Raw genomic sequence first — 23,105 nt, 5'->3', positions numbered from 1 at the left:
TAATGAACAGAGCACCATGACCAGGATTTTTCATGAAGATTATTGTGGCAAAACTTATTTAGGTTGGAGGTAGAGGACTTGCTATGGAGGGAGAGTAGTTAGGAGGTCATCGGAAGAATCAGTAGAAAAATAAAGAAGCTGCAAATTAAAACAGGGGCTGTGGGGTTGAGACTGATGTGAAGGGGCGAGCTCAGTGACATCTCCAGGATGTAGAGATTTGGAAGGAGTAGGAGACGTCGAGGGAGAGATAGGATTCCAAGATAAGTATGGGTTTCTGATGTGGATGCCTGGATGGCTAGTGACCTCATTAATTGAGATCAGAAATATAAAAGCAGGAGGGTAGGTGACGGGTTCTGACTTGGACATGGAGAATTGGGGCTCTTGGGGATGTCCAAGTGGAGATGACTAGTTGATTATCCAGGGCTGGAGCCCACCTGTGATCTGCACTTGCTGGATATTAAAATTTTCTGAAACAACATACTAAAAAATACTTTTGACCCTTTGAACGAGTCATTGTAGATGGTGGTGGTGAGGGGTCCCTGGTAGACCTGCTTTATTCTGAATTCTTCCATATCCCCTGGTTGTTAGAATATTTACATGCTGTTTCCTCCAAGGAGGCCAGTTTGAGAGGCTGCTTGCCCTCCTACCTGCTAAGTTTATTGTAGGGTGAGAGATTTATTTATTTCATTGGGTAAAAGTAATGCAGCTAATATATCCTTATGGATGTCTTTGTACTTGCTCTGAAAATAGTTCCAAAATGATTTTTTTCTACTTGATAAGTAGATATTAAGCCAAGCTCCAAGGGAAAAACCCCTGATAAGCATCGTGGTAGGCTGTTGCTATGCAGCAGGGAGAGCTGCTGGCCTGAGCTGGTGTTCAGTGGGCTGGATGTATATGACTCATCACGAGCTTTTCCAGACAGAATGGCTAGCTGCATTTGCACGCACGGAGCTCTTATGCATATGGAATAGAACATCATCCACGATATACACCTCGCTTGGATTATAGTTTATGATTTCTGTGGTATTATTGAGTTAGAGGGCAAGCGCTGCCCAAATCTAATTTTACAGCAACACATAAAGCACTTTAGCTGGGATAGAAAGGCAAATATATAATCAGTCTGCATTTAAAGGAGAGGTGAAGAGAGGAGATGCATGAAGCTGAAGAAATAAGGGACAGAAGAAGCAAAACATATGAATCTAGAACAGCCCTTGTATTCCTAGTAGGGGTAACTTGTTGTAACTTTAAATCTGACTTGTTCTGGCTCCCACAGCTTAGTTCCAACAGGAGGCTGGCCCTGTTGGCTTGTTTAAATCACTGCCAAATGCTGGTTTATTGTGTGTGTCAGAGAAACATGTATGTCAATAGCAATTCATTGATTGGGGGGAGAGCAAAACCACTTTTCCAATAACTGAAAATGGCTAACCTCTAGTAAAGCTGATACTTGAATTTCTCAGGCACCAGTAAAGCTTCTGAGGATCTATCTGATGTACTTAGAAGGGGACTCAAAAGTCTCTGGAGAGGTAACATTGGGATGGAGGATGTGAGTAGGAAGTGTGTGAAGTAATGGCTCAATGCCATGTGATCACACCCAGGGAATCAGGCATTGCTCTCGTGATCCCAGAACCCTTGGTTACCTGGAAACTCCTTATTGAAAGTTCCCTTGATTAAAAAAAAAAAAAAAGCAATTTATGTAAAACAGGGCTTGAGGGGTGTGGTGGTGAGTTACTTGGTGGTGGTTATTCTTGTGTTGTGTCGTGTGGGCCAAAGTCTTGCCATGGGTATGCACGTGTGAGCTGTCTACAGAGGACACTAGGCCTGCTGGGTTCTGTTCACTGCCTATCTTGTACCTATTGAAACCAGACTCTGTGGAGGCACCTGGTCCCGAGCGTGGCTAACTGCCTCCCACCACATTAAAACAATAAATAAATAAAATAAAGGTATTGTGTCCATCTTGTCTTGCCTTGTTTGATGTACTTCATCTCTTATTATGCTTGATGCTGGGGCCTTGCTCAACTTCCTTTTGAGTTAGGTCCTTCCTTACAGGCAGATCATAGACTCAGCCGAGGTCAATATGTATTTTATTGACCTGGGAGTGTCTGTAAGAAGAAATAAAATGGGTCTGATGCCAATGCAGCTGTAGAGACCGAGGAGACACATTGGGCGTTTCCAGGTGCCCTTCTCACGTGCTTTGTTCATCTCAATAATCTAAGAACATTTTGGGTTTGACTTGAGATCAAGAATTAATGCGTTTGAATTCTATTAACTTCTTGGATATTGCCCACCCCTTGAATTGAAGGGAAATAGAATTGGCTGTAGTCCCCACTGCAAGACAAGGATATTCGGATGAGCCTGGGCAGGCCTGACCACTGTGTCTCTGCAGTGCCCCTCCCTGTGGTGTCTGCTTCCCAAATATTGTGTGGAGTGTAGCTCTCGTGGAACAGTTAGTTGGCCTCCTCCAGCACTGTGGGAATGAGGGTTTAGACGCATGTCTGAAGCTGGCCCTCCCACCTTCATTCCCAAAAGCCATCTGCTTGATAGAATCCAAGCTTCTTTGTAAGCCAGCCCTCTGCTTGGCGATCTCTAGTTTTTACCTCTCCACCCACACCGTGTTTCATTTGTCCCTCTGAAAGGAGCAGATGATTGCCTCTGTCCCACTTTCCTGCTTCAGGAAAAGCTCTTCAGGGTGTCCCCCTTGATGATGTCCAAATGGGCCCTTGCCTCTGAGATTTCACAGCACCAAGGTCTACCCGACTCTGATGTACCATGTCTGCTTTCTGAGACTGGATTTCCTGAATCCAGCCCTGAACTAAAGGCACAGCAGTGAGAAGGGAGACAAGGGGTGGGGGAGCCAGTGAGATTAAGGAGGCTACAATCACTGGGACTTAGATGCTGATTATCTGAAGGGGGGTTAGGGGAAAGGAGAATTCTGCACTAACTTCCAATTCTCCCTGGCTTTGGTGACTGCATTAGCTAGGGTTCTCCAGAGAAAAAGACCAAATAGAATAAATGGAGATGTACACAGGGAGATTTATTATGAGGGATTGGCTTTTGCAGTTATGGAGGCCAGTTACAGAGAAATTCTACTGTGTGCCATCTGAAAGCTGAAGACCCAGGAAAGCCAGCGAGTGAGATTCAGCCCCAGCCCAAAGGTTTGGGAACCAGAGGAGCCACAGTATAAGTCCCAGCTTGAGTCTGAAGGCCTGAGAACCAAGAGTACCAATGTCTGAGGGCAGGGATGACTGTGCCAGCTCGAGCAGAAAGAACAGATGCTTCCTTCCTCTGCCTTTCTGTTCTGTTCTGGCCTCATGGGGTTGGGGGATGCCCACCCACATTGGTGAAGAAGACCTTTTTCTCTCGGTCTACTAATTTAAATAAAAGCTAATGTCTTTCAGAAACACCCTCAGGGACACACTAAAATAATGCTTTACCAGCTATGGAGGCATCCCTTGACCCAATCAGATGGACACACAAAGTGAACCATCACAGTGAGTAAGGGGATGGCAGCTCTCTCCACCAATCCGGTGTATTCTAGAAGATGAGGCAGCTGAGAGGCAGAGATGGTTCTCCTATGGCAACAGAATGCACTTAAATCGCTTAAATCAAGTCTGGCTGTTCCTGCCACCTTTAATACTATATATATCACTCTGTAGGTGTTTCGAGTAGTGGAGGAAACAATGTGTTTTAACACGCTTTTTGAAACAGTGTCAATCATGTGCATGCTCATTTCCTTGTGCCACCTCCCTGTCCTCTATTGTGGGTGTTTACTCAGGGAGTTCAGCTGTGTGTAGACGAGGTGGTGGTTCGATTCCTCTCATGATATATCTTGGCAAATATTGTCTCCCTTCTTCTGTAAACTTACATTTGCTAATGATTTATACAAATGCCACTCAAATGATTCCAAGGAAAGTGGTGTGTGTGTGTGTTAGAGCCTAGTATTTCTAAAAAAAAAAAATGTGTGAACAACTTGCATTGGAGAATCACACTACATGAAAGATTAAGTGGAAGGATAATGAGAGAGATGACGATGGCAAATACAGAACACAAAATAAATATACACCAAAGGTTTGCTATTACTGTTTAACTTTTAGTTGGGTCCATTCTGTCTTCTACATTTTGTTGGTGTTATTTATATGGGTAAATAAATTATTTTAGTGAAACTTTACATCTAACTCCCTATTTATTTTAAATTATATATAATTTGTGAATGCACTTCATTTAGCATATTTGAAATCCAAGGTTATTATTTAGATGGTTTAAATAATTGTTTACCTGGCTCAGTAGTAGAGTGCTTGCCTAGCGGGTGTGAGGCCATGGGTTCAATCCCCACTACCCCACAAACAATATTCACCATTTGAAAGCTATAGAATGAGCTTTTTCTCTCAGGTCTTAAAATCAAAGTCAGGGGCTTTGCTGGTCAAAGTCAGGATTTGGTCAATGTATAATCAAAGGAGTTTTTTTTTCTAAATTAATTGTTGTATGGAATTTGACAAATGATGTTTAATATCCATTTAAAGACACTTTTATAAATATTTTAAAAATAGTCTTCACTATATGATACAGGCAAGTATTAATTATCATCTGGGAATCCAGATACATACAAGGATATTAAACAAATATATTGCTGTAGTAGATGTGGTATTTTGGTTCTTGTTAAAGGCTACAGAACTGATGGACCCAAAACCCACATGTATATGTACCTATGTATATACACGTATGTAAATATACTATATATTTGTATAAATACACACACATGCACAAATGTTAACCACATATCAGTTGCTTACATCTTTTTATTGAAAACTTGGCTTCATTCTATAAATTGTACCCTCAAGACTGTCAGAAATCTGCTGTTGAAGGTACCTGAAGAAGATAATTAAGCACACAAAAGGTTTTTTTTTTTTTTTTTTTTTAGAGAGAGAGAATTTTTATATATTTAGTTAGTTAGTTAGTTAGTTTTCGGTGGACACAACATCTTTATTTTTATTTTTATGTGGTGCTGAGGATCAAATCCAGCGCCTCACGCATGCCAGGCGAGCGTGCTACCGCTTGAGCCACATCCCCAGCCCACACATGAAAGGTTTTTAATGTTAAAATGTTCTAATGTTAGGTATTATACAAATAGTAGGTATTCCCGCTGTCATTATATTATCGGGAGAGCTTGAGATATTTTTATGAAGAAGGAAAGAGCAGAAACTGTTTTGACCATTTTATAGAAAGGTGTGGAATATGTAATTTGGTGAGTGAGGGAACCCAGGTGGGAGCAGAGAGCCCTTACCTGGGGGCTGTCTCCATCTTTCTGTTAGGAAAGTACCTTTGGCACTTGGGACACCTTAGCAGAAACCAATAGGGAACCTAAGTCTCATGACTCCCAACAACAAATTGTAAGAAATAGATGTCAATTAATTAAATTAATAGATAACTTTCAAGTCAGAATACAAACTTTTGTTCCAACCTCGTCTTCTGAAATCCAGAGTAATTTATACAGATCCTTTGAAATTTTAAGTCCAGGTATTCTTCTTTTTGATTTAAAAACTATCTAGGACTTCTATAAGCACCGTTTTATTGAATCCTCACAATAAACCAGCAAAGTGGATATTCCTATCCCCCAGAGGAGGGGACTTAGATTTAACATAATGTAATAAATAGGTAGAGCAGGAGGTCAAACCAAGTCTTCCCTTTCCATTACAACTAGATCTATCTGGTGTCTCCTTGTTCTCCCTGAGGAAAGGGGCCACATATTCTTAGTACAGGCTATAGCAGATACTCAATGGTGACAGAATAAATCTCTTACCATAAATTGTGAGCTGATTAGCTTAAGAGTCAACCTTCCTAAGTTTGCATCCTGTTAGAAGCTGCCTGACCTTGGGGAAGTTATTTCAACCCCTGCATCCATTGTCAAGAAATGGGGGTGATGGGGCTGGGGTTGTAGCTCAGTGGTAGAGCACTTGCCTAGCATGTGTGAGGCACTGGGTTTGATCCTCAGCACCACATTAAAACAATAAATAAATAAAATAAAGGTATTGTGTCCATCTACAACTAAAAAAAATTCTTAAAAAAAAAGAAATGGGGGTGATATCGGGACTGCCAGGTGCTGAAGAACTCACATCGCACAAGGATTACTTCCATGCAAGCCTCCCTTTGGAGCCCAGGGAGGCCCTGATGATATAGGAAACAGTGCCAGCAGTGATGAGGTGGTGGCCGCTCTCCAGTGGAGAGGACACTGTAGTGATGTACTCAGTGTAGTGACAGGGTTGTCAAGATTATGTCAGCTACTGTTTTTTTGTTTTTGTTTTTTTGCTGGAAAAACAAAGAAAAAAATCTTATCTCTTACTGTTTGCTTTTGATGTTAGACATAGAGTGTTAGTACTGGAAAAATAGCTGAGAGATCATGGTCCATTTCTCCTGACTTCCAGAAAAGAAACAGAGAGAGTGAAGAGACTGGCCCCAGGCTGCACAGCTAACCAGGGCAGATGTGGGGTCAGATGGATGGTTTCTGGGATTTTACTTGAGAATCGTTTCTTCATAACCACACTACCTGGTCTTGCAGAGTATCCTGCAGGAGAAAGCAAGAAAATAACTCTCCCTCATCTTTAAAAGCCCCTTGGCATGTTTGGCAAGGACTAAAGAATCTACTTCCGCTGCTTGGCCAGATTCCAGGGTGGGATATTGAATCTGGGTTCAGAAATTCCCCCTGTGATTTCAGTTACGTGTGCTCTTCTTTCTGACTCTCCTCTTTGGCGGTGATGCTGTCCTGCGGTGGGCTGCCTGGTCACTCTGGTGTTCTGCCCCAAGCCGCTTCTGATAGTCTCTGGTATTCGTCGGAAAGGAGCTCAGAGGCCAGTTGCAGAGCCTGTGTTAAGAGGAAACATTGGAAAGACTCTGTTTCCATCTCAGGTGTGTGCAATAATCATGGCCCTCTCTGCCAGTTACTTGTCAATAAAATGAACATAATACTTCTCAGACGTGCGGTAGGCAGAAGGCAGCCACAGATTGTGGAATGATCTGGAAACTGTGCAAAGTGATATTCTGGTGTGAGGTCATAATCCCGGAGGACCTTCCCACACGTGCATCTGGTTGCAGGCCAGGGAGGTGTGTGCAGCTTCTTGTCTGCTGTTGGATCCTTTGCCCTCTCTGTGCCTTTCAGAGGATGTTCTATAAACAGGGAGGGCCACCTTCTCATGGGCCATCAGGGACAACAGAATGTTTTGGGGGACACTGGGTCATCCTGAGGGACCGTGCAGAGCAGGCGAGGCAGGGAAGGGGCAGTTTGAGCTGTAAATGAGTGAGTCACTTTGAGAACTCTGCGGTGTGGGGGGTAAGCCAGCCTGTTCGAGAGGCTGTGGAATTTTCCTCAACGACACATTTTTATATATGAGTATGCAAATTTTTCTCATTATGAAAGTAAACCAGCAGAAAGAAGTTTTTACTCCAGCATTAGCGATTCTTTCTAATGAGTCTCCTTGCTGGGTTTTAGAGCAGAGGATTCTGCAGCTCTTTCTTTAAAATGAGTGGGTCCTCAGGTTGAAGTACATTGGTTTAAATTGTTTCCTCTCATCCAGATCTGATTCCCTGGCTCTGAATTCCCAATGACGGTGGTGGTTTTATTTAATCCAGGTGGGACATCCCCCAGGACAAAGCCAGGTGGCACAGCAACTGAGAGGCGGGTTCTCATGAATGACAGAGCACAGATTTAATGTAGTGCCTCAAATCTTGGGATTGAGTTAGAATGTTAGGTATGTCTTATATTACATGAAAATTTGGGAGGTAAATTGATTTGTGGCCTCCTCCTTCTGTTTAACTGCATAAAGTTCCTCTTGAACATATTTATTTGGTGCTAAGAATGGAACAGAGGGCCTTATGCATACTCTATGTGCATGAGCTCTGCTCCTGAGCTTTCACTCCTACTCTATAAGGTGCCATTTGGATTGGCCCCATGTTCTGTAGGATTTAGAATGTGGTACTTTGTAGGTGGGTACCACTTTTACTGAGTTTTTTTCTTTAGAAATGTCGAAAGAACGGTTGGAACTTTGATTGACTTGTTTTGGGCTTCACTGTGAGTCCCGTCCCTCCCCTCTCCTCCCCTCCCCTTCTTTCCCTTATGTGCTTTATTTCTTAAAACCTCATAGAAGATTGTGGGAACTGGTTGATAAGGTATGTTGAACCATCTCCAGGATCCATGAATATGTTGCTTATTGAATGGATGGTCCTGCAGGAGGACTGCCACCATTTATTTACTTTCTAAACAGTCATTTAAGTGATCTGGTTTTTCTTTTTTGTGCGGAATTGGGTGCTTTAGCTCATTTAGACAACGTGTTTTGGTAATAATCATTATTAAATTACTATGTCTATTATTATTGATATCCAGTCATATCTTTTCCAAAAAGATAATGTGCCTCTTTAACACATAATTTAGAGTGGTTTTCTTTTTATGAAACTCACAGTGCCAATCAGTAGAACACAGACTTCTGAATGGAGACCATGTTCTGAAGGAACGACTTACTCAAGAAATGTGCCTGCCTGGGGCTGTAGCTTAGTGGCAGAGCACTTGCCTAGCATGTGTGAGGTACTGGGTTCAATCCTTAGTGCTGCATAAAAATAAACAAATAAGATAAAGGTATGCTGTCCATACACAATTACAAAAAGAAAAGGAAATGTGCCTCTTTTCATGGTATTGCCACCAAGTTGGAGGCACAGATGGATCGAGTGGCAATCCGACTTTTCAGAGAACATCTTTCAGACTCCTGTATTCTCTGTACTCAAGGGTTCAATTAGAGTGTATACCTTTAACTTCCTTTTTCAGCAGCAAATTGCATTTACTTACTTGCATAAACTGTAATTGTTTTATATAAAATAACCTTTAATATTAACATGTCACTTTGAATTTTTCAGGGTGCCTTTTGGAATGGTGTCGTGTTACGTGGATTATAGAAAATCCTGTTATTTTGAGCTCTGTTTTACTAAGGACCTAAATCCAATTGAAGGTCACCTTTTCTGCTAATATTAAAAATTATCTGGTGGGCAAATGACAGAATGAAAAGCACTTATAAAACCCACCTAGGTAAAGGAATACATTTAAGTTCTTGAAACTAGTCAATGTCAGTAATTACCTTTTTGTCTAAGTGGATACAGCAGGTACCCTGGGGAGCCATGGGTTCAAGAGGCTGTAAGTGCTTAGAATAACTCAACATTCTTTAATGATGTTTTATAGCTCAGACTTTTGGATGGTTTATGTTTCTTCTTCTAATTACAGTGAATCAGAGAGCTCTTACATCTATTTAGCATGGTGCTATGGTCTGAATGTTTTATGTCCTCCAAATGCATATGTTGAAGTCCTAATCCACAAGGAGATGGCTTGGGATGGTGATTAGACCACCAGGCTCCCTGAAGGGGATTGAGACCTTAAGAAGGAGACACAGAAGAGCTAAGTGGCATCTTCTGCCATGTGAGGATTCAGCTAGAAAGCACCAGCTAGGAAACGGAAAGGAGGTGCTTACCAGACACTGAATCTGCCTGCCAGCACCTTGATCTTGGCCTTCTCACATCCAGGACTGTGAGAAATATATTTCAGTTTATGGTAGTGTGTTATAGCAACCCAAATGGACAAAGACAGAAGGCCACATCACACTTCCAAAGTGACTGGTGTTTTCCTAGATCCCTTTTCTTTTCTTTTCATTTATCTCTCAGATTCATTGGAATAGAAATGGGCAGTGTTGTAGATGCACCCCCCCCCCCCACTGCTGTTTCCACATCATTTTGTCTACCTGAAATGCTGCCTCCACTCCTGGTGTGGTCCTCTGGGCCGTATGGTCCTTGACCCAACAGCCTCTCAATTTTCTGAAAGCTAGCAGCAATGCAGATATTCAGGCCCTACCCCAGAGCCACAAATCAGAATCTTGACCCAGATCCCCAGGGCATTCATTTGCTTATCTATCCATGGGAAACACTGATCTAGGACATTTTCCTCCAGAACCTCAGTATGATTTGAGCTGTCCCCACTATGTGCTCCTGCAGTGCCTGGCATCTCCCTCCATGTGACACTTGTCACCATATAGAGTAATTGCCTATTATCTTCCTTCTCCGGCAGATTTAAATCTCCTGGCACATAGGAATGGTCCCATTGTATTTCTTGTGTTTGGCAAAGTCCTTGCTACATAGTAGGACTTGGCATATTTTTGGTGAATTGAATTATACCAATTTCACAAGAGGGAAGATTGAGGAAGATGACATGCATTCCCCCTTCCCTCTGAAAACATCCAAATGCTGTACTTCTTTGCATGCATAGAATTGTCAAGTATTTTGAAAACATAAACGCATTTAACCAAACAAAAATGTTTTGAGAATGATAAATTTGAATTCATTTCAAAGATGGAAATCAGTACAAAAAAAAAACCCACATAGAAAGAAAAAAGAAAGTTTTGTTAAAATTCATTCAATCCCTGTCATAGGGATGGGAGTGTAGCTCAGTGGTAAACTGTGTGCTTAGAAAAGGTGAGGCCCAAGGTTCAATCCCCAGTGGCGCATTAAAAAAAAAAGAAAGAAAAAAAAGTCCCTGGCAGAATTGGCCCAACATTTCCATTTTTGTTGCTGGGTCTTCTTTGGTGGGACATGGAGTCCTCTTTTTTAAAATATAGGCCACAGAGTAAGATGATTGAATGGCTACCAGGGACATCCCCTGTTGTATATTCTGCTTGAGGTTTGTTACACCTTCAACAGGATTTTAAATATAAAAAAGACACTCTGAATGCCTCCCAAGTTTCAGTGAGTAAATAACCCTCTGGAAAGAAACTGGCACCATTTTGAGATGGATTAGTGGATTTTGTTTCTTGAACCTTATTCATGACTTATGCACATTTTGGAAAATGAAGCCAACCCCTCCCACACTTCAGGGAGGGTGTCAAGTGACCTAGCAACTGTGTGCCAAGGCAGCCTGAGCGTCCCATAGGAGGGGTGCAGGCACTTTGCAGAAGGGCTCAGGAGAGGGGCCAGTCAGCCACTTGATGCATCAGAAGAAGGTGACCTTGAAGGATGGGTAGGCTTTTCCTGGGTGGAGGCAGGGGAAACAGATCAGCAGATGGAACAGCCAGATCGGGGGTGGACAGAAAGACATGAAAAGCCTGGGCTGTTTCTGGAAGACTGGCTGGAGGGTTTTAGAAGACCCCAGGGAGGAGGAAGGGGGTGGCTGGAGCCAGAGCCCCGAGGAACACTCGTGAAGCTAAAGACAGTGGGGTAACTGGAAGATTGTTGTGTGGAGGAGGATGGGGAAGATCAAGGAGGAGTCCTGGGGTGGCAGGTAGCTGGGGGTGGATTAGGACAGTGTCAGAATAGAAACTCCTTGGGTCTGACTGTGAAAGCCCTGGCTAGAGGGAAGGTCCCGGAACAACTAAGGAGGAAGGATCAACAGAACTCTGCAAGAATTGGGAGATGAGGAATGAGGGAAGTGAGTTTTCAGGGTGAGTGGTTGGGAAGATGCTAGGACCAGACACAGAAACAGAGAAGCAATGAAAAGAGCAGAGCCTGGCGTCTGTCTGTTCATGTGGCCATTTTGCTTCTGACAGGATACCAAATGACAGGGGTAATTAATAGGACCCCATAGGCCTGAGAGAAATGAAGCAATCAGATCCCAGGCCTGCAACCCTGTGGTAGAAATGGGGCCTACGTATCCTGACGCGGGACTTGGTCAGTGATGCTGTGGGTGTCCACTGTGCTGGAGATTGGAGGAGACACCCTGGGCAGAGCAGGAGGGAGAGATGATGGACAGGCTCATTTTTATCATTAGTGGAGCTGGTTTACAGAGAGGCACAGACGAGAGACTGAGTGTTAGGATGGTAGTTGACAGCCAGCACGGCAGAGATGTGGTACAGTAGGACAGAAATCAAGGCCAGGAACCTAATTATAGTCTAGATTTTTAAGATGGATCAAATGAAGCAAATATTTCATACTCATGGTGGCATATAGTGGAATGATCCATCCTCTCAAATCCTGACTTCTAGAACAATGGAAAGTTTTCTCTTTCCTTCTTTTTTGCCTTCTTTTGTTACTAAGCTTCTTTAAATTGTGTTTCTCCTCACCAGTTCATTCACCTTTACAAGGTAGCTTTCTGCCCTTTCATGGTACTGAGACTGCATTCTCAAGGATCACCGATTAATTCTGAGTTGCCAAGCATCTTGGCCTTTTCATAGTATCGAGTCCTCTTGACATCTCTGAAACATTTGGCCTGTTGACCAACACTTGACCAGCATGCTTCTTAAAGCTCTCAGATTCCTGATGATGACATATTATGAGTATATTCACCTTCCTCATTTTTTGAGGGTTCTTTCTTCTTTGCTGACTCCTCCTCTTCCTTCTGTTTCCCAGCTGGGAATATTTTTCAAAATTCAACACCCAGTCTGCTTTGCTTTCCATATATCCATCTGTGGAGATTTCCTCATTTTTCTCTCTTTAATATGGAGAATTTTCATCACTGATGTCTCTCCAAAGCACTGATCTCCAGAGTGGGTCGACAAGAAGGCCCATTGGGATGCAGAAAGAAAGGTTAGAACGTCTACTTACTGTTTTGTCTCTAAGAGCAAGAAAGAAATTGAGAATCACAAATTTCACTCTAGATTGACGGTTGTCAGGCAGACAGGCACGGCCGTGTGAGTCATTGTGAGGGAAAAGTGGCCCCACAGAGATCTTTGCTCACCTGCCTTCTGCCTGAGATGTTGTGGACCATTTTTATGTGGCCAGGGAAGTGGATCTGTGGATTACAGTGCCTGGATGTACCTAAACCACCCTTCACGAAATAGATCAAGAATCGAGAAGATTCCTGAAAGGAAACGGTGGCTCAAAGATGATACTAAAAATGCAGGCACACGCTTACAGTAAGAAAATGGGAGAGTCGACATTTCTGTTCTTGGCAGTTCTTCATCAAATATGGTACAAGAATAGAACAGTGCATGACATGTTTAATTTCATTATCGCACTTCAGATACTATCATTGATAAGGGTTTTCTAGCGAAAGCAAAATGTTATTTTTGTGAGTACTAGAGAAAATAAAGTTTATCGAAATTGTCAGTATAGTGGTATATCTGTTATAATTTATAAATAAATTCCTATATGGGGGTTTTGTACTAAAAGGGTACATAGTTGACACAACTTGGAGCCCCTTGTTCTAGAGACTTGGGCCGGTATTTCTAGAGCTGTGCAGACCTGTGTATGATAGTATCTGGCTTGATCTGCACATTTCAGTCAGCCACTCCACCTGCATGCCATATATCTCAGAATAGACAGTTGGAGTGTCTAGTGAAAAAGGAGTCATATCCTTGCCAGTGGCACAGATAGCTCCAAAACCCAGTCCAGGGGACAGACAGTGAGAGGCCATAGAACTGGCACAAGAATCCTTGTACATGCATCCTGGATTCTCAATGAGCAGACTGGGAAGGCCTTTGTCAATCCCCACCAGCCTGAGGCACTTGAAGGAGGGTGGTCACCTTGATTCTGTATCATGAAACCATCCCAGTGCTCACCCTCAGGTGCCATGTCCTCCTTACCCATAAACTCAAGCCAGGATGAGCCCAGGGGAGTTCTCCGCACACAAGTCCAGGATTCCTTGCTGGTTCCCCATATCTATACACCTGTTTCTGGTCTTCACCATTTTATGTGAGGACAACTACAACAGCTTTCCCTCACTATGTTAGTTAGCTTTCTGTTACTGTAACAAAATATCTGAGAAAAATAAGTTTAAAGGTGGAAAGGTTTATTTTGGCTCATGGTTTCAGAGATTTCAGTCCATAGCCACTTGACTACATTGCCTTTGACCTGGGGCGATGTAAGGCAGAGCATCATGATATTAGGGTCTTTGTGGAGGAAATCTGTTCTTCCCACTGGGGCAAACAAAAAGAACTCTTTTCTGTTCTCTCAATATGCTCTGCTTCCTTGTCCCCTTTTCTCTCTATCTGTCAAAGATCTTAGCCATCTTTCAGAACCCTCTCCAGTGTTGCTCGAACATGAAGCCTTCCTGTCTAAGCTGGTCCCAGTCTTCTCTCCATTCTCTTAGATGCTGGTGCCATCATGGAGAACCTTGGTCTGTGTCACCTCAGTCACTGTTCACATTGTTCAAGGTAGAGACTGGGTCCTCTTTGGTTATTCAGGCCCCTGCTTCCCACTAGATAAGACAGAGGTTCAGAGTGGCTTTGAGTCAAGGAGCCTGCAGACCTCCTTGTTGTCTTTTCTAAGGGGGAATCATTTTAAACGTCACCTACTTTAAACCTTTTGCTTTGTGCTTGGCTTGAGTGTGTTTTTCCTTAAGCAGAAAACCCAATGATCCCATCTCTTCTTTGGAGGAAAAGATCACCATGTGGAACCTCATAGGGCCTTTGCAGACAGCTAGAATCCCCCATGAGGGATTTCCAGAAGGTTCCATCATCCAGACCTGGCTGCAGGAGTCAGACCTCTCCAACTGTAGATGATTCTTAAGGCTACAGTTTGCTTATCCACATGATCTGTAAGTCATTTAAATGAACAGATGTTCCTGAATTGGACATCTAGACTGCACCAAGCCGTCAGACTAAAATGTTCATTTTTCTTTTTAAAACTTAGCTTCAATGGTAGACTGTACCCTGCCAGTGTTTGTGGCTTGTCTCCTGGGTCACAGTATTTGGTGTACTAAGCTAGTGATTCTGCCGGATTTGAATTAGCTGCAGATGAACTCCCCTGGCAACTTTGTTTCAGGTATTGTGCAAAGTGGATTTTGTATGGGGAAGTCTTACTGTTCAAACAGGTCTGTCAACCAGAGCAAGGTTCACGTGGAACTTGAGACATGGAGTGCAAATCAAAAAGGCTTGTATTGTGTAAGCCCCAATAGAAAGAGAGAGAAGCAGAAGTCATGGTGCACCACATCCTCAGGACCAGCCTGAGGAAAAGGTGGGGGTTGCTGGGAGAGGCCTTCTGGGGAGCCACAGGAGGGGTCAAGGGTTAGAAGTAGCCTCTGGGAGGAGACAGAAGTGACTGGTGTGAGAGATTTGACAAGGGACATTAGTTCCCATGTATCTTATTGTATTGAGTGGCCAGCATTCTGTGGGACCCCGTGTCTGTCCCCTCTCTTCCTTCCTCCCAACCTCTTTTTCTTTCAGAATCCTGACATGTAGACGTCATCATCCATCTCCTTTATTTTACAGTGAAGATAATGAATCTCAGAGAAAATAAACAACCACCATTCACCACTAGTCAACGTGGGCTCAAGAACACAGAAATTGTAGATGAAATTTAAGTTGGATACAATTTCTTATCAGGCAAAGATCATCTAATAGTGGAATGAACCTAGGACACAGTCTTCACTCTTCTAACTCTACCTGGAGAGGGGACTGGGAGAGCTGATTTCTCAATGGCTCTTCCAAATTACAGTTCCAATGACATGAGCTGAATTTTCCTTGGTGTGTAAAATAAGTGGGATTGTTCTGGGCAGATATAGAATTTGACACCTGTCGTCGTTGTTAAAATAGCTCATCCCATTTCCAGTCAGATGTGTTTTAAGATAAACAGCAAAGGGGATGCTGTTTTCCTGGCAGGAAAATCCCTTAGATTTTTATCTGACATTGTCCACTAGTGACTCGGTTTGAGCACCTCTCTGTTCCTGACACTTCCCTGCTTTGGCCCTTCTCATTCAGGTGACATTTCTGTGTTCAGATGTTCAAAAATCTTTTCAAGGGCTACATGCATGTGATTGTACTAACAGGATTTTTGATAATCAGAACATTATGTTGGCCAAGTGGCTTTCAACACTCGGGACAGTGTTTAAGAGTTTCTTACGATTTCTACACTCTTGGAACAACTACTTTTCTTTGCAACACTTGGGATGCAGGAAGCTGAATTCAAGTGTTACAGGTTCTGCCTGTAATTCAGGTGTTACAGATTCTCCAAACAATGCCTGAACCCTGAGATTTGTAGAAGTAACTAGAAAGCTAGCAAGGGTAAGAGGCTTATCCCAGGGAAATATTGATTTTATTTGGAAAAGTGCCAATGCATTTCGAGTGATAATTAAGGATGAGTAAAATGGATTCACCAGGAAGAAAACAAAAATGAATTTCCTTTACCAGACTCACAGAGCCATTGTCCAAGAAGAAGGATGTGATGTGCAGTGACTTTGAGGAGGAGATAGAATGGCAATGATAATGACGCTGATGGTAATAGCATATGCTGCTATTTGCTGAGCATACACATTCTTGCTCAGACTTTAAAACAGCACCAAAGGAACATGAGTGGCATCTCCATTTTACAGATGAGAAATGTGAGGCTCACAGGTTCAGTAGCTTGCCAAAACTGGGATTAAAATCAAGGTCTCTTTCAAATCGAAGCCTTGTTTTGTGTGTGTATATCATATTGCCTCCTAATACAAACATGTATTACAATACTTGAATTTTTTTAAAAAACCAACCAACTGAAATAAGAGAAAACATGCAAAGCTTGAAATAAACCAGTAATGCTTTTGGACTGTAAGCAGCTAGGTTTTGTCCTCATCATAATAGTCATTAGGCTGGGAGCTTAGGCTACTCAGACCAAATGTGTGCATTTTCCTACAAAGAGGTCAGCTGAGGATAAGCCCTTGTTGAGAAATCCTTCACAACTCAGCTAGTCTTTCTGGGAACTAATCAGAGATTTAAACTGGTTATTCCTAATTTAAGGGGTGTCAGAACTACCTATAGGGCTTAGGAAAACATAGATTGCTGGGCCCCATCTCCAGGTTCTGGAGCCTGAGGTTCTGCATATCTGTCCTCGGTGATACTAGCCATGACAACACACTTTGGAAAACACTGATTTAAGCTGCCTCAGCCTCAGTCTGCATTCTGACCCTGCAGTCATTTCTCCAATGGGGTGACCAAGGGTAGAGGTCCCTGAAGATCAGCTTGGACTACCACAACCGGCCATCAGTGACCTGCCATTGTAGTCCTTCTGAAGCCCAATGGGGGATTCTCGACCACAGCATCTGTCAGGCTCAAAGGCCATTTCCTTCCCTCAGTGCATGAGTGCTTGGCCGCATGCTGGCACAGGGTCACCGCTGTGACAGGGGGTCATGTGGACATAGCATTCAGAACAGGACTGTTCACGTGTGCATCCTTTTATGGAAGGGTCTCTGTGAATTAATAACACAATGGCTGTCTTGCTACAAACCTGTATAAGTCTTCCAAAAGTGTTTGAAAGATATTTTAAATATGCTTTAATTGTTTCTACTCTGTTTTCAGAAATAGCAGCTTCAGGCAAACCTATAGCATTTGTGCCTTAGCTAAAGAAAACCAACCTCAGTCCACCCCAGCTAATGACATCAATTGGGAGAATCCTGGTTTTATTTTAGCTCCTGGAGGGAAAGAAACAGACAGCAGAAATTTTCCTGGAGAGGAAACCAGATCTGCTTCTTGGACGTTGTTTTAGGAATTCATGATCTTTTTTCTAGGGTTTAACCATTCCTGTGACTTAACTTCAAGCCCCCCTCACCCTGGCTATGTTTTGCAAAAGTGTCCTTCATAGGTCCCTATTGGTTCCCTCATCATGCTGATCCAGACAGGGACAGACAAGCTTCCTTTGGTCTGTTGTTAAATTCATTTCACAAAAGAGAAAAAACTCAACATCATGAAATAATGCAAGGTGGATACAATGCCAGAATAAAGGACAGTCTTTTAAAATAAAAAGAAAACCCCTAACCCTCTCACTTTCTTGTGCTTATTTTTCTGATATCATCATGACAGGTGCAAGCTTGTCTGCCACAGGCCTGGGAGCAGCTTCTGAGAACTGCTGTTCTAGGATGTTCTCTTGTGTTCCTGATAAGGAAGGTGAGTCACAGGAGAACACCAGCTCCCTAGGACCAGGGGCCAACCTTAACCCCACGCTTCCAGGAGGATTTGCTTCGGTTTTCTTGGTTCCCTGTCAACAGGGACACTGTTAATGCTTTTGACATGGTTCACTCTGGGTTTCAGGTTCCTCTCTGTAAAATATATAGTTGGAAATGATCTCCAAGATGCATGCTATGATTTTTATGTTTTTTTTTTCCTTTTAAGGGAAAACAAACTTCTTTGCAACATTGAGAGGCTGCAAAGGTAAATAACTTACCAGAATCTCTGGGACTAGGGTCCAGATGAGATGGGGCAAAGGATAGGTAGCTGATTATCAAAGAAAAGGGAATGGGTAGATAACACTTTCCCAGCACTTGCAAACACCCCTGGGGGAGGGGAAGGGTCACATTTTTCAACCCAAGTACCTCCCCACCCCCATTCCAAAGGCTCTTTTTTAAAAAAATATTTATTTTTTAGTTATAGGTAGACTCAATATCTTTATTTTATTTTTATGAGGATCAAACCCTCACACATGGTAGGCAAGCACTCTACCTCTGAACCATAACCCCAGCCCCCACCCGCCAAGGGCTCTTTCTATGTCTTTTGGTCATGTAGGCATGAGAAAAAGGGAAACCTAAAATTTCTAAAGGGGCAAGACTCCCCTACTCCCATGGACACCAGTTCTGGGTCCCCTCCTCTCCAGAGGAGTTTCTCTCTCTCTTTCTCTTCTATCCTTTAAATAAAATTTAAATTTCTACTAAATAGCAATAAATAAATAAACAATTAAATAGTAGTAAATAAATAAATAGTAGTAAAATAAATTTCTACTCTTGCCTTGACATTTCTTGGATGTTTAATCTTCTACACTGGGGAACAAGGATCTGATCCTGATTTTCGAGACCAGTATCACAAACAGGAATACTAAAAAAAAAAAAAAAAAAAAAACCCTCCCCAGGTAGCTCTAATGTGCAGCCAGAATTGAGAAAGTTTGGATCAGACTAAAGCATCTGGAAGAAGGAGGTGCGGGCTCGTGGTTGTGTACAGACAGCATGGCTTGTGTGGCCTATACTACATTTCTTTTTTTCCTTGTAATACAATAATTCATATTCATATGTCACATAGAAAAATATATTCACCCTTCTCTTATTTGATATTCAAGAGAGAAGTGTTTGAAAGATATTTTAAATATGCTTTAATTGAATTTGCTGTACCATCACTGTGGATAAATTAGGGAATGGCTGTTCTAGGAGGATATACTGGATTATTAAAGATTTTGCCTTCAGGATCTTTTCAACAGTGATTTTCTTTGTGATTTGGGTTTTTTTTCTGTTTGTTTGTTTTGAAGGATATGTTTACATGTAGTTCTGTAGGAACACAGGAATAGTAAATAAAATACTTCCCATTCACGTTGTGGTGTTGAAATGGGTTGGCGCATTGCAAGTCAATGTAAAGTGAATATTCCAAAATTGGGGGGGGGTCTTGGATGGTTCAGTACTTATGGAAATTGGCAGGGCATTTTTGGGACCCTAGGTGCTGCTCTTTGTCCCTTTGTGTCCCCTATGTGGGTGACAACCGGCAAGGCATACAGCTCTACCAGATGTGTGTGATGGTGCCTGGGCGGTGGTGGGGAAGGGGAGGGGGAGAATCCCTTAGCTGGTTTGGCCCCGTGAAGATGGAGAACCTGTTAAGAATAATGATTAGGCAGCTTGAGATTCGCTGACTGCATGCTTAGCCCAGTTTGCAAAGTAGCTTCCTCCCTGAGGGCTTTTAGTCACAGAAATTAAATGGGAGGCACACCCAGGAGAGTCTGCAGTAAAACAAAGAGAAACCCTACTCTCAAAAAGGCCTGCTAATTGTTTGGGGATTCGCCACAAATAGGGTAAATATCAGGTGGGATCTCCAAATCCCTCATCAGATTTGGCAAATCTTGAGTCTTTATTCAGATGACTATCTTTCCCCTCCCCTCATACTATTAGTTGTTGGTCTCCAAGCTCTTTCTGTTTCCTGTAGGCAGGTCTCTGTCCCTACCATGTGCACCTGCTGGGTCTTTCTTGCACCCTGGAGAGGAAATCATAGAGGGAAAGAACCACAAGCAAATTGCCTTTCTCCACTGCAGTTTAAGAAGTTACTTTGGTTGTGCATCAAACTTGAGAGATGTCAACTGCCAATTTCAAGTGCAGTTTTTTAAAAAAAATTATTTATTGTAATTTAAAAATAAGGAACAGAGTGTGAAAAATGTACAAAATGTTCCACAGAATTGCTTGGCGTGGAAGAGAGGCCAACCTACTCACCCTGCCTGGAGGCCATTTGAAAAGTAAGCCTGCAGGCAGTGGCCATGCTGCCCTGACCACCTTAGCTTGCTTTTTGTGATTTGTGCATTTCTCTTGAATTAGAGAAAACGGAAGTAGTTTTGAATGGTAGCAGCAGAACTGCAAGCATGAAAAAAGTAGGCCTCCTTATCAGGACAGGGCAAGTGAAAAATCCTCCCTAGTTCCTTCTTGCTAGTGACAATACCAAGTAAGGTGTGTTTGTACTTAGAAGCTGCTTCTTTTACAAATTGCAATTTTCATCATTGATTGCTTCCTGGGAACAGAGACTTTAAAGAACACAAGCTTCATGGGAACATTTGTCCCTGTTCGTTGCAGTTATTTAGTAATGTCTGAGACTGGGATTCCTCTGGCCAGAACATCCTGTAAAAGGTAGAGTGGCCAATATTCTGGCATGAATCCTCTTTTGGAATGCCCATTGCAGTGGAGATCTGCTTGCATGATGCTGATGTGCCAAACCCTAAAGCTGAGGAAAAGAAAAAAGAAATAGGAGCAAATTAAACTTAAAGCAAACTATAATTCTTTACAAGTTACAGTATGCTAAAAAAGTACAATGTCAAGCTGATCATTCTCTTTGGACTCTTTAGAGAGGACATCCAGCATGTTACACAGAGTATTATTTTCTGTGGCACTTTCTATATCCTTTTAGGACGCTGAATACTGTATTTCTAGCTTCAGAATTAGGTATGTGCATATCCTTTCTTCTCAACTATAATCCTTAAGGATGCCTCTCAGTTTTTGTTTTGTTTTGTTTTGCTTTGTTTGCCAGGGCACCAGGGAGAGCACTTTGTTCATAGTTACTGTTCCATAATTATTGTTGAATGAATGCACTCTAACAAAACATGGGTGTGATTCCTTTTGTTTTTTCAAATCAAGCTCCTGATGAATTATATAGTCTAGCTGGGCAGACATAAAGTTGTACAATAAAAGCACCACCCAAGTGGATAGAATTATAAGACCATAAAATTTTAGAACCATAAAGGAACTGAGAGATTTTAATTCGACTTATTTATTTTGCAGATGCACCATTATAGCTCATAAGAGGACTTGCCCAGGCTGGGATGGCCAGTGGCAGATGAATCGGCCATCCACTTTACTTACACATTGATTAGCCACCTAGCAGCTAAGGTTGCTGACAGTGTTGTTTTAGTGACCTGTTGTGGTACATTTACATTTCGTCCATCTTTGTGCCTCTGATTTTCCTTGGGAGAGATTGTTAATTGATTTTTAATTCTATCTTATCTGAATTTGGGACCCATGAATTTCTTTTTCTCTATTTTCTAAAATGTATTTGTGCCATTTTCAAGCAAACTGACCTGAACAGTTTGTTCTGCCCAACTTAGACTCAGTGGGGTGGTGGGAAGGAGATAATTATACCAGTGGACAACAGCCAGACCATATATAAAAGTAAATCCAACCTCCAATCTGTAGCAGCCAGTCAGGAAGTCTAACAATAACCCTGTAGCAATTGGCCCCAAATGGCCAAGATTTGATCAATAACTGGCAGCTGCTCTAATTCTTGTCCTCATTTCAAACTTAGAACCAAACAGAAAGCCAAGTGTGCTTTCCTGACCAATCACAGGTGAGGCCCCGCCTCTGTCAGTCTTTCTGCAAAGTCCCTGTTCCTATTTCAACAGCCTCCACTTAGGACATATCTGAACCTTCCCTTTTTGCCATTATGAAGCTTTCCACCTAACCGCCTGCCTTTGAGTCTCTGCCAAACGCATAAGTGACAGTGGCTAACTCTCTTATTACAGCAAGCTTTGAAAGCAAGAGCTTTTGCTTTTCTCATTCAGGTGGGCTGCACTTACTTCTACATGGGGAAAGACCTGGAGGAAGCCCAGCCCTGCCTGATTCAGTGTTCTTTCTGGTTATGGTTCTGCTGCGAGCTTTATATCTACATAATAGTAGCTTTAAGACCCACTCACCTCTTCCTTTTCGAATAGTATGTATGAATGAGTCTTGGTTGAAATTGACATATAGTAGTTCTGTCTTATCATTGGAGAATATGTTCTAAGGAACCCTGCCCCCCAACCCAGTAACTGCCAGAAATCATGGATAGTCTTGAATCTTATATCAACATTGTCATATCTGTAATAGTCATTCAAATAACAGAATCGTCTATTAAATGACTAATGGGCAGGTAGCATATATATGGTGGATACACTGGACAAAGGGATGATTGACATTCTAGATGGAATGATAAAAGATTTCATCACACTACCCAGAATGATGAGCATTTTAAAACTGATCATTTGTTTCTGAAATTTTCCATTTCATATTTTTAGAATATTGTTGTGAATAAATGAACCCCTAAAATGAAATCTTGGGGGTATTTACTGTATGCTCTATCTGTGGCAGGTTCCTGACCTAGCAGCCTGGTAACCCTGCCAAGGCAGGAAAGGAGGTTGGTGCTAGTTTAGAGTTAGTGCCTCAGAATTTTCTGACTGCTCAGAAAACTTCATTTAGTAATCTCTCTAGAATTTCCCAAGGAGGATGTTGTCAGACTTATCTATTCTCTTCCTTTTGGGAATCCACTCTTTCCTCTTTTTTGAGAAGAAAAATTTGTTTTATTTTCCAGTATTTCTCAATATGGATTAAAGGTCTAAAATCACAAATAAGATTAAAAATTTACCCATTAGGGTCATTTTTCTTGTGAATGTCCCTAATTAAGGTGTTTAATTAAAGTGATGGCATTATCTTGTGGGTCAGTTTCTCAGAGCAGTAACATTGCCCAGGTGTTCTACTTGAAGGGGATAGGAGCTGGGAGCTAGGCCTCCCGGGTGTCTGTCAGCCCACCCAACCACCGGCTTCTGTGATGGTGCAATTGATGTGTTTTCAATATTATGCAAAGTGTATGCAAAAGCAGTTTGTGCCTCTCATTTCCAAACACATTGAAACCATAAGGCCCTTTAAGGAACAAAAGAGTTAATACATGTCAAGTAGAACCATAACCAGAAAGAACACTGCGACT

The 23,105-nt window shown here is 42.2% G+C and overlaps 1 protein-coding gene across 4 annotated transcripts in view; it reads left to right on the top strand.

The window, feature by feature from the left end:
* Positions 1–23,105, top strand: part of Camk1d (calcium/calmodulin dependent protein kinase ID) — a 405,245-nt gene that overhangs the window by 179,045 nt on the left and 203,095 nt on the right. Inside the window, exon 2 of one of the 4 annotated variants that reach the window (XM_058578622.1) lies at positions 17,721–17,804. The exons of the other annotated variants lie outside the window; for them this stretch is intronic. The gene's annotated coding sequence lies outside the window, so the exon portion shown is untranslated. The remainder of the gene's footprint in view (positions 1–17,720; positions 17,805–23,105) is intronic. 4 annotated transcript variants of the gene reach the window in all.

This window comes from Marmota monax, unplaced genomic scaffold, assembly GCF_021218885.2.
Source record: "Marmota monax isolate L192 unplaced genomic scaffold, Marmota_monax_Labrador192_F-V1.1 WCK01_AAM20220418_F8-fsc00072, whole genome shotgun sequence".
Classification (NCBI taxonomy): domain Eukaryota; kingdom Metazoa; phylum Chordata; class Mammalia; order Rodentia; family Sciuridae; genus Marmota; species Marmota monax.
This window is presented reverse-complemented; position numbering and strand designations above follow the sequence as displayed.